This window comes from Protopterus annectens, chromosome 12.part0, assembly GCF_019279795.1.
Source record: "Protopterus annectens isolate FY-2018-M chromosome 12.part0, PAN1.0, whole genome shotgun sequence".
In the NCBI taxonomy this organism is placed as follows: domain Eukaryota; kingdom Metazoa; phylum Chordata; order Ceratodontiformes; family Protopteridae; genus Protopterus; species Protopterus annectens.
In genome coordinates, this window is record NC_056746.1 from 268,181,080 (window position 1) to 268,189,550 (window position 8,471).

Below are 8,471 nucleotides of genomic sequence, written 5' to 3' on the forward strand. Positions count from 1 at the left end.
AGAACCATGGGTATCCATTTTTAGCATTAATTGAATGTATCCAGTTTCTGTTTTTGGCTGTCTACTTTCTGGGTGGTCCACTTATCAAATTTGTGCATTGCTGCACTTTGCGTAAACAAGATAAGCACAACCAAACCTGACATTCTTTTTCTCTGGCTCCCATGTTTGCACTAAATGGTGCATTGGGCAAATAGTGGCAAAAGAAAAAAAAGGAGAAATAGTTGAAATGAGGAAATCAATCCATGACATACACAATAAAAAATGTTAGTACACATGAGATATTTCTACATAGGTCTGGATTTCAACTCTTACTCCAGTGCACCTTCAGAAAACAGGATGGGTGCCTTATACTTTGCCACACAAACAGCTCTGCAATGAAGAACGGAAGTTATTCTTCCCACAACCATTTGCAACAGAATGTACATTGATATCAAATCATAAACTGTTATTTATACATTTATTAAATGTATTATATTTGAACATAGTGCACTTGGTGAGCACACAACCTGTTATGATTATTGCTTGCAAATATACAGCTCTGTCTTACTTTTCTGTATTTCTTGGTCATTCATCAGTTACTTGACCAGTAGTCTAAAACATGCAGTGTGTAAACCATTCTATATCATTGGCTTTGAAACGTGTGAGGATTTTAACTGGTAATAATATGAAATGCAGTTGCCAAGAACTGAAAGTCAGGTAGTATGGCACAAACAAGCATAGAATGCTATTTTGGGGAGGAGCAAAAGTGAGTTACTGTTATGGCACATACAAGTGTACACTGTTCGTTTGGGGAGGAGACAAAGCTGAGCTACTCTCATGGCACAAACAAGTATAGACTCTTTTTTCGGGGTGAGCAAAGATGAGTTGCTGTTATGGCACAAACAAAATGGACTATTCTTTTGGGGGAGAGCATAGGTGAGTTAGTGCTATGGCACAAACAAGGATATTTTGCTCTTGTTACTATTCATGTTTTGCATCCTGCCTGTTATTTGATCTTTTGAGGGTTGTGAAGTCAGAAATTGCAATGTGTGTCATTACTTTCTAACTTCTCTCTCTAATGATTTTCCAGTACAGATGTATGGTGCCTAACTGAGGGCATGCAGTGATCATCAGTACTTTTGAGAGGTATGACTGTGTGAGTCTTTGATGCTTGAGGCCTACTACTTACCAATGGACACATAAAAGTCAAATAAGTCCCTGCTGTCACATGTTAAGGTAATTTCTGTACAAATCTCCCACCTTTTACTTGCTTACTGTACCAAGTGATGAAATACAAGGACGTGCCATAATATTATTAAACAATTTACTCCAGGTTCAAGACTTATTTTGAAATGCAGCAATTGCCACAGTGTTAGTTCAGGGCTGACTCTCTGATGCAAGCAGTACACAGCCAATACATGGTGAGGTAAAGGTTGTGCGAGTTGCCTGGCATCAATGTAACTACATGTATTTGTGTAGGAGGAAGGTTTTTGGACCCTAGGTGGTGAGCGAGTGCACTATGTTTTGTCTCTTGGGCAATGCAAGGGCATACTTAGCATGTCTAAGTCTGCCTACACCCACCGCAGCTGGTGGTTCCCCCTCTCATTCCTCCTCTGCCTGTAGCTGTGGTGACCTTGGCATTGGTGGTGGTATGTATGCCCCTTCCCATTACTGATCCTGCTGCAGCTGTTTCCTCATGATTATGTTGTGTAGCATGACACATACTTTGAATATTTCTGTACTTGTCCGTGGATTGTACTGCAGGGATCCCCCAGATGTATGTAGGCATCAGAACCATGACTTCAGCAGCCCAAACGCACTGTGTGTGACATTTATGGTTTGAACGTGTACCCCAATATGGCATTCTTCAGTGGGTGTCTGTGCATTTCTGGTGGATGTCATTAGCCACAGTGCCAGTGCATAGCCTGCATCCCCCAGTAATTGATCCTGTGGGATATCCTGCCTACTAAACATCTGTTGCAGTTGGGATGTATGCCAGATATGTGAGTTGTGGTAACTGCCAGGGTTGCCAGCAAACACATTCAAGATTATTCCGTTTGCATTACACATAACTTGGCAGTTGATAGAGTGCTAGCCCTTTCTGTTAATGTAGAGCCTACCCTGTTCCCCAGGTGGTGCCTTAATTTCTACGTGAGTGCAGTCTATGTGACCCAGTACTTCAGGGTAGTGTACCACCTGGTAGAACTGTTGCATATTTCTGGCCCTCTCCTTAGAACTATGGGGAAATATGTGCTCACTGCCATGTTTTAGCATAACATCCAGGAATTGGTGGAGAATTCTGGATGCTGATGCCTGTGACACCCCCAGCATCTTCCCTGTAAGTCTCTGAAAGTTACCTGTAGCTAAAATTCTAAGGGCTACACATACTTTAGTTTCCACTGGGATGGGTTCCCCTCAGTTGGCTCTGGCTCTGAGTTGAGGGCAGCAGATATCTTAAGAGTTCCCATGGTGTGTCCCTGTCCACCCTGTAGTGCTCTAAAATTTCCACATTATGCAGGTTGTGAAGAGTTAAATGGGGCCTGAAAATTCTTCTCCTTCTCAGTCTAGGCCTGTTGGCAGCAGCAGCAGCAGCATTGGCTTCAGCCTCTGGCAAATACAAATGGATTAAAGCACCAGAGCCCCAAACATTCCATTTGTGTAGACTTTCCATATCTGTGCTCCAAAACTATCAAGGAGTCTACATGGATACTTGTGACTGGTTTAGAGTCAGACCTGGAGCCCGCTATTCTTACCGTGTGAGTTCTGTCTGTAAGCCAGTTGGCAATCCATCTTGTGATGTAGGGGTTTATATTCAGGCTGGTGAGTTTTTCTATAATACTAGAGTAAGGAATGGTGTCTATCGCCTTGGCGATATCAAGGTAGGCTGTGTGAACCACCTTTCCCTCGTCTTTGGCCTTGATGACTGTCTTGAAGAAGTCAGCCAGGTTTAGTAGGCATGATCTGCCCTTAACAAAGCTGAACTGGGTCGGGTCAAGTGTTTGGAGGTTCCCAATATCTTTGTTAATGAGTTCTATGATGATGCGCTCAATAGCCTTGCAGACCAGGTTAGTCAGGCTTATGGGGCGATAGTTACCAGGGTCAGTTGTGGCCCCTCCTTTGTGGAGTGGAATAACCGTTGCTGTGCACCATTCTATGGGCACGTAGCCTGTGGAGAGGCTGATGTTGAACAGTGTGTTTAGGTGGGGGGTTAGTTTGTTCTGTAGTTTGTGCAAGACGCAGCCTGGGACACCATCTAACCCCATTGATGCTGTGTTTTTGGCTTTTGAATGGGCTGTTTTCACCTGTGCTTCTATGATTTCCAGGATGCTACACTTTTCCAGTATTGTTGTGGGCCCTTTTGAAGGTGAGAGGGAGGTGAGGTTTGCACTGAATCCATCTGCCAGGATGTTGGCAATATCAGTAGGTTCAGTATATTTTGTGCTATTTTGCACTAGCTCAGAGCATATCTGCGAGTTGCTATAGCTAAAGAAGGCTTTGTGGTTATCTTTAGAATCCTTGGCTATTTTTCTTTTGAAGTTAGCCTTGGATGATTTTATGAGAGACCTTACTTTCTTATGGATACTGATCAGGGATGTCTCCTTCTTGGGATTTGCTTTTTTTCTGAACTAGTTTCCTCCTTTTGTTGTATAACCTGTTTATGGCAGGGGTCCACCAGACTGGTTTCCTTCTCTTAGGGGAGTGAGCCTTGGTTTTGCTAGGGATGGCACAATCCATGCATCCTTGGAGGTGCTCATAGAGTGCAATTGTAAAGGATTCTGCATCTTGGGCAGTGTTATCCTTTAGTGTGGGGGCTGTAAAACTTACCACCTCTGCCTTAAGTAAGGTGAAGTTTGCTTTAGAAAAGTTTTTCACTGTGGTTTCCTTGGTTGGGAGTGGTGGTGGGGTGTGGACATCCAGGGTGATTAGTTTATGGTCTGATCTAACCAGTGACGGGTTGACCTCTGGTACGGAACACCTGTCACCCATGTTGGTGATGACCAGGTCCAATATGTTGTGGCCTCTGGTAGGGGAGTTTACCAGCTGATCCAGGGCATTTGAGTTGATAAATTCCAGGAAGCGCTTAGCCTTGGAGTTTGTACTCAAATAGTTTTCCCAGTTAATGGTAGGGTAATTGAAATCACCCAATATCAGGGTGTTCGGTAGGACCTTCATGTTTTCCAGTGTCTCCAGAAAGGCGGAGTGGTGGTCCTGGGTCATGGAGGGTGATCTGTAGCAGGCCACAATTTGCATTTCAGATTTGTCCGATGTTAGTTGCACGTGGATGATCTCAGAGGTATAATGCTGCACCACTAACCTGGAGGTGTGGGTATCCTTGATGAATATGGATGCACCCCCTCTTTTTGTGTTTCGGTCTGTGTTCTGTGGCCGGAATGTGTGTTATGAGTTGTAGCCCAGTAGTGCTGGAGTGCTCTCTGGAGCCTTGGACCAGGTTTCAGTGACTGCACAGATGTCGACATTCTCCATACTTAGGAGTGCTTAGAGCACAGGCATTTTGAGATTTAAACTCCTGGCATTGAGTAGCATAACCCTTATTTTTTTGCTTGTGTTGTTTACGGAGGTGGGTTTGAATTTTGAGCCTTGCCTAAAAAAGGCACTATGGGGGCAGCAAGAGCCTTCGCCGGTATTCGAAAGCCAAGGGGTGACAGGCGCAAGCTGTCTCTTACGAAGCAATGCGGCTTGTCGAGCATGTCATCCCAGGCTGACAGACACTGGATCGCCTTTGAATGACACCAGAAGCTTAGCCAATTGTTGAAATTGATCATTTTTTCTTTATACTGAGGTATCATTCTTGGTGAGGGCAGGATACTACTCAGGGTCAGGGTCCTACCCGCCTGGGCTACATGATCAGAGAGCTCTTCCATGTCTCTTTTCATGTAGTCCAGGGGGGGGTACGCCTCAGGTCATTCACACCAACATGAACAATGACAGAGTCATATTTGTACTTGTTTTGGAGTGCCCTGAGTACTTGTGTTATGTGGCGGATTCTGACTCCCGACAGGCAGCTAACAGTAGCCTTCTCCTTGTCCAGCCTAGTGAGTGGGGTGTCAGTGTCCCTGACTATTGTATGCAGTTAAGTTGCTTATGCTGTAATTAGCATCTATGAAATACAGACAATCCATTAGTAATCTACACCATTTAAAAAGGCAACCCTGTAGCTAACCAAACTGTTGGTAAGGAGAGTTGTATATGTTTGGAAGACTGCAAAAATGCTTTTTCTTCAGGATATATCTGTACAGAGGAGTACTGAACTTAAGCAGGTATGCTCCCATTCTGTCACCTACATACTGCATATGCTGGAATGTATTTAAGAATAATGTGAAGCAAAGGCTTTTGCACTTAATCTATATGCATTAGTTAGAAGTGTACTGATGGTATGGACACATTTGTCAAGCCATTTCAGAGTTACTCATGATTGCCAATACATGAAAATGGAATGCTGTGTGATAAATATGTACAATTTTTTTCAGGGACAGGTCATTTGATAGCACTTTCAGCATTTCAACAATGTTCTGTTAACAAAATGGATCATTTGCCTTTTCTTATGTGGGGGGAGCAAAGATGAGTTGCTGTTATGGTGCAAACATGAATGGACTGTTCTTTTGGAGGCGGGCAAAGGTAAGTTACTGTTATGACACAAATAAGGATATGTTGCTGTTGTTACCCTCCTTGTTTTGCATCATGCGTATTGTTAGTATTTCACATCTCTAAACTGTTTTATGTTTCTCAGTGGGTAATACTGACTGGCGACCTTTTCTGTTTTACCTGGAAACACTTATTTTGTAGTTTTGTGATACTTCTGTGTATTATATTTCTGTTGTCTTTTAGGACACCTACAAGTATGCCACTCAGGCGTGTCAATCCACAGAGGCTTCCCTTCACCGATGCTGAAAATCAAGTTATTGTGGGTGGGTTTAGGCAGCTTGGTGCTTTTCTCCTGGGAGGGGGGAAGGGGACAGGGGGATATGGTACGCAGGATGCAAATATGGCAGCAGATTGTCCGGGATGTAAGTGCCATCGGTGGCCATGGCAGAACATATGAACATGTGCAACAGAGCCACTGACATGATCACAGCTTCACAGAGGTGAGCGGCTGCAGTGAGCCATTACCAAATGGTTACTGGAGGGGGGCCTGCTAGAGAACCACCACTAACCCTCAGTGAACAGTTTCTGGACAATATCAGAGATCCAGACAGCTCCCAGGAGAGTGCAGCACAGTATGTCCTGGATATGGGCCCAACACCATCTGAGATAGCAAGCACATCCCGGAAGAAGTTTCCAGCTAGGCTTTTTTATCTGAACAGTTGTATACTGTTGTATAGTGAAACAATTGAAATGAATACTTTAATTCTGTCACGTCTTTTTTGGGGAATTGAAAATTGCTACAGTTATAAGCTTAGGTTGGAGTTGTCAGCCATGTTCTTGTTGAAAGTAGACTTAATGCACATATAAAAAGGTAAATGTATTACCCCTGTGTTACTGTTAATTGTGATGAAGTTGCTTGCTTAACTTCTTTAAGGACCATCTGGACTACAGTGCAGTATGTCTTCTGCAGATGGTAAGCCAAATATTTTTATGTCAGCTCTGCTGAGCAATTTAAAGAAATATTTTAGTGTGTGATTTTGATCTCAGGCCTGGTGTGTGTATTGTCACTCTGTCTGTAATAGTGGCAGCACTGTTAGTTTGTTAACATAAATGGCACTATAGTAGTGCAGGCATTAATGTATTCCTGTGTTTCTTGCTTTTTATCATAGAATTTCATGACAGTGGGAGTGTGGACCCTGTGCCACCTGACATCAGTGTGTCAGCAGACACTGATGATGATTGCCAAACTGAGGCACAGTCTGAGGGTGCAGAGGTTGAATATGACACAGAGGTTGATATACAGCCATCCCCTGCATTTCCACTGGACACAGCCAGTAGGCCTATGCCTACCCAGTCCACTGAGCCCACAGAATTTGTCCTGTTCAGCTGCTCATTGCACCTTTGATTTATACTGGCCTTGGAAAGTTAGTTGATTGTATCAAAATTACATAACATTATAGTGAATGCTTTTGTAAGGGTTGTGAAGTCAGAAACTGCAATGTGCATCATTACTTTCTAACTTCTGTCTTTAATGATTTTCCAGGACAAATGTATAATGTACATCATATGTCATGGCATCATATTCAGATCTTAGAATTGTATGATAGCACTGTAGTCAAATCTCATCAGAACAGTAATACAGTATAATGCTCTCTTTTGCATGTACCTCAACAGATACATGCAGCAGCTGGAGAGACCAAAGAGCTTTCTCAGCAAGATAACACAGGGCCTACAAACCATGTTGTGTTGTATGTGGATAGATTAAAAGACTTGTCACTGTAATCTGTCTGGTATAGGATAAAGTGAAGTATGCCTGGCCCTCCAGGCCAATGTCTGACCATGCCCTGGTAGGATGACTGTATATCCAAAAGTCTGATATAGCTAATAACATCAGCAGTGAGAATATAGAAATAAAAGTGTCCCAAATGCTGTGGTAAAAGGCTCTCTGTAATGTCAAGCAAGAGTGCACACACACACACACACACACACACACACACACACACACACACACTATACTGCAGTGAGAATATAACCCCTACCTATGTACACAGACTACAGAACTCAGTACTTAACACAAGTGCCATGGCACAAGTCTGACGTTTACAAGACTGCAGCTGAACTTAAATACATGGTATCAGCAGTCCATGTGTGAAACAAGATGTTGCGAGGCCTGCATAGGTTCATAGGTTCATACAAGGCTACTACCATAATGGCCCTAGGTTCATAGGAAGTTACTAGGCTAATGGCCCTAGGGCTTTTTCAAACCTAGTGAAGTTGTACCATTGTTTCCTTATGGACCAAGATATATAACCTATATTTGCAAATCCATGATTAGCATTGGTTGCCCCTGTCCAAGAGTAACATAGGTGAAAGCCCCAGGGTAAATTTACAATTTTCCATCCAATTGTTCAAGTTCCACTTAAATAGGGTAATTGAGGAGCTCAGTTTTGCATGACTCGGGAGTGTGTTCCATAGCAATGGCAATCTCTAGGAGACATATCTGTCTCTCCATTATGTCCTGTTGATGTCACAGGCTAGGTTAAGGTCCCTACTCAGTGAGCGAGTCTGGTCTCATTTGATTTGCAGAGCTGCGGCATTTCCATTATAGCAGATTTCGAGAGTGCTCTGTAGGCCATGCACAAGTCACTTCTCAGCAGTCTGTATGATACAGAGTACAGTGACAGAGCCTTCAGTCTCTCCATGTAGGTCATGTGTTGAGGTCCCTGAACTTTCTTGGTAAGGAACCTCTTAGATGTCTCCAGCTGCTGCAGGTGTCTGGTGACGTACATACAAAAGGGAGCATTGTACTCTATTATTGATCTTATGAGGGATGAGTATAGTGGATTGATAGCATCCTTTGTCTTGGATGCTATGCCCTTACTTATGAG